The sequence below is a fragment of the Nannospalax galili genome, unplaced genomic scaffold (genome assembly GCF_000622305.1).
Source record: "Nannospalax galili isolate Female #2095 unplaced genomic scaffold, S.galili_v1.0 scaffold18, whole genome shotgun sequence".
Taxonomy (NCBI): domain Eukaryota; kingdom Metazoa; phylum Chordata; class Mammalia; order Rodentia; family Spalacidae; genus Nannospalax; species Nannospalax galili.
The window spans coordinates 7,566,026-7,572,336 of NW_008346548.1; the positions used below are offsets into that span (position 1 = coordinate 7,566,026).

General features: G+C 42.2%; 1 protein-coding gene and 1 pseudogene across 1 annotated transcript in view; both read right to left on the bottom strand.

Annotated features, from left to right (window-relative positions):
• Nucleotides 1-623: 623 nt before the first annotated feature.
• LOC108491310 lies at nt 624-1,333 on the bottom strand (annotated as a pseudogene).
• A 2,938-nt stretch (nt 1,334-4,271) lies between these two features.
• Nucleotides 4,272-6,311, bottom strand: part of Fstl1 (follistatin like 1) — a gene marked incomplete in the record, with an annotated part of 58,359 nt that continues 56,319 nt past the window's right edge. Inside the window, 1 exon segment of the mRNA XM_008842906.3 lies at nt 4,272-6,199.

Sequence of the window (6,311 nt, forward strand, 5' to 3'; positions counted from 1 at the left end):
GTTGTGCAATGCCCAGTGGAGGACACAAGAGGCTGTTGGATCCCCTGGGACTGGAGTTATGGACAGTTGTTAGCTGCCATGTGGGTGCTGGGATTTGAATCCAGGTCTTCTGCAAGAATAGCCAGTGTTCTTAACCGCTGAGCCATCTCTCTAGCCCTAAGTGTTTTGTTTTTTAAGTGAGGTTGAGGCGTTGGAGCAGCTCTTTTCTGGGTCCTCAAAACTTGGAGACTGTCATTTATATGCATGGGATGGGGAGGATGTCAGCTGAATGTTTTTCCTATGATTCGTGCTGTTGTTGAGCCCATATTGGACAAGTGTCCAATGTCTGCCAGAGCTGTCTTCATCATAGCAGGTTCTCTTCTTTCCCTGCCAGGGGCCTCTGCTGGCCACACTTAGCTTTGCAAGCTGTCAACTGGGTGGGTTGGGTTCTCCCACCCTCTTGACACTCCTCAGATCATATTTGTCAGAGTGGCTAATGCTCTAGTGGCTAACGTATGTTGGGAACGTGGTAAGCAATTATAGTACCAAAGTCTGTACAGGCAAAGGACTGCCTTTCATATTTTATTATTAATATTAACATTTATTTATTTTTTAAATTCCTTAAGTTTTTATTCCTGGTACTGCTACCACAATTTATAGGGCGATATATCTCCACCACCTCCAAAGTTTCCTCCACGGCTCATAAAGTTGCCAGACCCATCACCTTGGCCTCTTTGTGATCCAGCATACTGCATCTCTTGTTTAGAACCGGCATTTTTCACTTCACAGTTATGCCCATTAACAGTGTGGTATTTCTGAATGATTTTATCAACTGTATCATGCTCAACGAAAGTTACAAAAGCAAATCCTCTCTTTTTTCCACTCTGCCTGTCTTTCATAACTTCAGTGGTTTTGATCTTTCTGTATTTCCAAGTAGTTTCTCAAATTGTATTTTTCCTTATCTTCTTTAATACCACCAACAAAAATTTTCTTCGCTGTTAAATGGTCACCAGGCTTTACAGAATCCTCTCTAGAGACAGCTTATTTTGGTTTCACTACACACTCATCAACCTTGTGTGATGGAGCACACGTTGCTACCTCTGTAACACAAGAGTAAGTCACAGAACCAAAGCTCCTAGAATGTTTTGTTTGGGGGTCTCACATTTCCACACAGTCTGCAAGTGTGCCCCATTTCTCAGTGTTCTCTTAAACTATCACCTGTAGTTTCAAAGCTTAGACCACCAATAAACAGCTTTCTCAACTACTCTGGTTCCTTTGGGTAATGGTCCTCCTCCTCCCGGCAGCGATGGCCAGAGTCAGGTTAGGGGCAACCAGCTGGCGGTTTTACCTCCATTTTGAGACTGGAGTTGCCTTTTCCAACTCAAATTCAATATGGGACTGAAACTCTTCTATTATTTTTAAATTTTATTATTTTTATTCTATGAGTTTATTGACTGCATGTGTGTAATTGCAAATGTGTTGTGCAATGCCAGAAGGAAGGTGTCAGATCTCCTGGAACTGGAGTTACGGATGATTGTTAGCTGCCATGTGGGTGCTGGGAATCGAACCCAGGTCCTTTGCAAGAGCAGCCAGTGCTCTTAACTGCTGAGCCATCTCTCCAGCCCCTTTTCATATTTCAAAGACTTCCTGCTGGAGGGATGCACTTCAGTGTTCTTGAGCTCTACAGCAGTGAATAGTGGATAGGTGGCCCCAGAGGTTGGTCTACCCCCTAACTTCAGGGTTGGGGCTAGCAAACCTCAGTGTTACTCTCAGTTGATGACATCTGCTCCTGGCCACTGAGGGTAGAGTTTTGTACTTCACTGTCAGAATTGAGCCTCCTACAATCTGCACTTTACAGCTTATCAGCATCTGGCCCTGCTGCTCTCCACAACTGTTTCCCAGGTCTTGTCTCTCAACCTAATGTTATGGTATTTTGAGACTCCCGACTTATGGCTGTCCCCTCTGTGTGCGTGCACATGCATGTGCGTGTGCGTGTGTGTGTATGTGTATATATATATATATATTTTTTTTTGAGACACAGTCTTCTTGTAGCCCTAGCTAGCCTGAAGCTCACTATGGAGCCCAGGTTGGCCTGGATCTCACAGAGATCCAGCTGCTTCTGCCCTTTGCCTTCTGAGTGCTGGGATTAAAGGCATGCCATCACACCCAGCTGTTCCATGTGTATTTTTAAAGAAGTTTCTATGATAGCAGGCTCCCATCCTGATCTATGCTATATGCTGAAATTTCTTCAGTGAGATCCTAAACAAGATCTCTCTCAAGATGGCACCTGGCTGCTGGGTGTTGTGGTGCGTGCCTTTAATCCCAGCATCCAGGAGGCAGAGGCAGGCAGATTATCTGTGAGTTCAAGGCCAGCCTGGTCTATATAGTGAGTTCCAGGCTAGCTGGGGCTACAGAGAGACCATCTCAACCCCCCCCCCCCCAAGAAAACCCCAAACAAAACCAAACTAACCAACCAACCAACCAACCAACCAACCAACCAACCAAACAAACAAACAAACAAACAGACAGCACCTGGCCACTGCCTCCCAGATCATATAGTGAGAAAATTGATGGGATTCCTCTTCACTTACCTGTCTGCCAGAGGAATCTCTCACCAACACCTACTACTGGATTTGAGGCTCATGGGGGCTGTGGCCTGTCTTGAGGGCAGGACTTGTCTCTTTCACCAGAACTGGTTGGATCACCTTTTAAAATTTAATTTATTTTTATTTTTCTGTATGAGTGTCATATTTCAAAGACTTCCTGCTGGAGGGATGCACTTCAGTGTTCTTGAGCTCTACAGCAGTGAATAGTGGATAGGTGGCCCCAGAGGTTGGTCTACCCCCTAACTTCAGGTTTGGGGCTAGCAAACCTCAGTGTTACTCTCAGTTGATGACATCTGCTCCTGGCCACTGAGGGTAGAGTTTTGTACTTCACTGTCAGAATTGAGCCTCCTACAATCTGCACTTTACAGCTTATCAGCATCTGGCCCTGCTGCTCTCCACAACTGTTTCCCAGGTCTTGTCTCTCAACCTAATGTTATGGTATTTTGAGACTCCCGACTTATGGCTGTCCCCTCTGTGTGCGTGCACATGCATGTGCGTGTGCGTGTGTGTGTATGTGTATATATATATATATATTTTTTTTTGAGACACAGTCTTCTTGTAGCCCTAGCTAGCCTGAAGCTCACTATGGAACCCAGGTTGGGTTGGATCACCTTTTAAAATTTAATTTATTTTTATTTTTCTGTATGAGTGTTTTGCCTGCATGTATGTAAGTGCACTCATGTTGAACAATGCCCATGGAACCCAGAAGAGGGCATTGGATCCCCTGGAACTGGAGTTCCAGATGGTTGTCAGTTGCCATGGGGGTGCTGGGAACTGAACTTGGGTCCTCTGGAAGATAAGCCAGTGCTCTTAACCACTAAACCTGCTCTCTAGCCCTGGCTTACCTTTTTACTGGGGCTCTGCCTCCCTTCCTTCTGCTGGGAAGTTAAACTTCTGTGGCTGTGTTCAGCTTGGCTTTTCAGTGTGTTGCATCTTGTTCTTAGGACTTCTCAGATATTTTATCACTGCTGTTGTGAATTTTCAAGCTCTTATTCTCTGTCTCTTTAAAATAGAGTCCACTCTTTCTTATACTAACTCTCTTCCTTTACTGGATTACATACAGTCATCTTACAGGAAAATCTGCTTTTTAAAAAAATACTATCTCTTTAGCCGAGATAGCCAACTGGCACTTGCTTAGAAAGAATGATGGATCCTGTCTCCGTGTAAACAAGTTTCATTATAGAATTGTAATCCTTGAGTGTCTTGCAGATTTTTTATATTTATTATTTTTATTTTATGTGTATGTGTGTCATGACTGCATATAGGTAAGTGCATCCATGTTGTGCAACGCCCATGGAGGACAGACAAGGCTATCGGATCCCCTGGAAGTAGAGTTAATGGATAGCTGTTAGCTGCCATGTGGGTGCTGGGATTTGAACCCAGGCTTCTGTAAGAACAGTCAGTGTTCTTAACAACTGAGCCATCCTTCCAGCCCCATCTTACAGATTTATAAAAGCATATGTTTTTGTTGCTGTCAGCTTTGGTCAGCAGTTACTGTAGAAACTAACAACTAATGAAACTGCTGAGAATAAACGACTGTTACTGTGGAAAGGTTGGCCAGTCCTTATGGGTAAATAGATGGGAATAATCATGTATCTATATCAACCCCACAAAGGCTCAGAGAAACTCAAACTTCCTTTTATGTTGTAAATTTTATTTGGTATTACTTGAGGGTAATGAAACCAATGAAACTTTTATTTTATTTTTATTTATTAATAGTAACAAAAAATCAGGAATTACAAAAACAAGTTAAATGAAATGTGGAAGCATACTAAATACAAATACATTTTCACAACCACACAGTCAACAGAAATTTGTTGAAATTGTTTCCTGAAGTTTGACTATTTTAACTATATGCATAAAGGGAAGACATTTGGACTATTCACATGGACTTGATAGCAGAGGAAGACCCTGCTTTCCCCAAACTGACAAAACCCAGAGTCCTGGTATACGGGAAGATCTCCATGGACCCTGGATCTTAAGAGACAATATGATGTTTATAAAGACTACAGGCAGAGAAAGCCCATGAAGCCTGCAGTCTACGCCCTAGAGTGGGACTTGAACCCAACGCGATTCTGCTTGTTTGTCCTGTGCAAAGTTCTGTTTAGCAGCTTTTCATGAATGGTCCTCGGATTACACGGATCTATGGTAGAGCAGACAACAGGTGCCTTACTTGCACAAAAGCAACAGAATTTAAGAGGACTGTGGGCTTGCTCTTGGGCATTCGGTGTTGCAGGGTGAGACGGTCTTGATGGTAACCACTGTTCTAAACATGACTGAGTAGACACTCAGTCTTCTTGCTTTAAACAAACTGGTATTTCCGCCCTCTCCCATCATGTCCAAGAACTGGAAAAACTTCCTTTGATTAAGGCATGCTGTTCTGAGTCCTCCAAGGCACTTGGAGAGGGAGTTGAATTGCAGACTGAACAAGTGGGGTTCAAAGAGTTTTTGAATGGGATGATACATAAAAGCTCAGAATACTCAGCAAAGGGAGTTTTCTCCTTTCAAATAACAAGGAAAGCCATTTACAAGGAACTGCATCTCCATTACAACTTTCTAACACTTGCCTATGCACTAAAATCTAAATAATTTCTTCAGAGGGTCTACAGTCTGATTTTTGAAAATGAGATAAAATTTTGATTTTTTGTTATGTTAAATGCATGTGAAGCATGGTGCTAAGGGAGTTTAATAATCACAAACCCAAAGAAATAGAACTGATTTACATATAAATGATTTTCCCCTCAGTGCTGAGCCTTAAGATTCAATATCCATTTTTAACCCCCCTCGAATCTGAAACCTTTTATCCTCCTCTCCAAAGGGAAAGCTCTGACTCCAACAAGAGATTGTACTTATATGCACAGCTGATGGGAAAGTGGATAGTTCTCTTTTACTCTCTCTTTCTGGGCAGATTTACCATGAAGAGTTCATATCCTAGTCACCTGCAAGAATCATCAGACCAAGGGAAAGCTTGGTCATCTTGGTACTGGCTGTCTGACTCGTTCTTGTTCTAACGGGATGGTTTCATCTGTTCTAAGAAGGAAAATCACAAGAACCTATCTCCTTCTCGATCATTTACCTAAACCACAAACTTTTATTATTTATTAAATCTAAGGGTGCATTCTTATCAGTTCACTGAGGAAACCAACACCCAGAAACAGGAAGAGATACAGCCAAGGTCACCCTGTCAGCTGCAGATCACAGAATGTTTGGTAGGCTGGGAAAACCTAAGCCTCCATCCTTTGAAATTTGCCTGAACTTTCAAAAGAAACAAAACAAATTAACTTTTTGGCTCAACAGCTTTCTGTGGTGCTTTGTCCCTGGTTTCTGTGTGAGGTACTTGCTGCCCCTGTCGGCACACAACTGATCTGGAAAGGCAGGAGTGGGGCAGTGCAGCTCTACACTACATCTAGTCTAGTATATAGCAAGGTAAGAGGCCATCTGGGTTACAGAGTTCCATGTACCAGGAAGAATCCCCAAACTCTTTTTACTTCTGAAATGGTAGGACTACTGAGAAATAATTACAAAAGCTTAATATCTAGTCAAGAAAATGAAATACTAAAAATGATAATGATTGAAGAATGAAGTCAACTTGCCAAAAAAAAAGAAAAAAAAAAAAAAAAAAAAAAAAGAAGTTTTTTACAGAGAAAAAGCCCTTTTGGAAAAAAAATTTTTTAAAGTTTTGGTTAGATCTCACAAGACCTTAAAGTACTTTAAGTATTCTCTTAT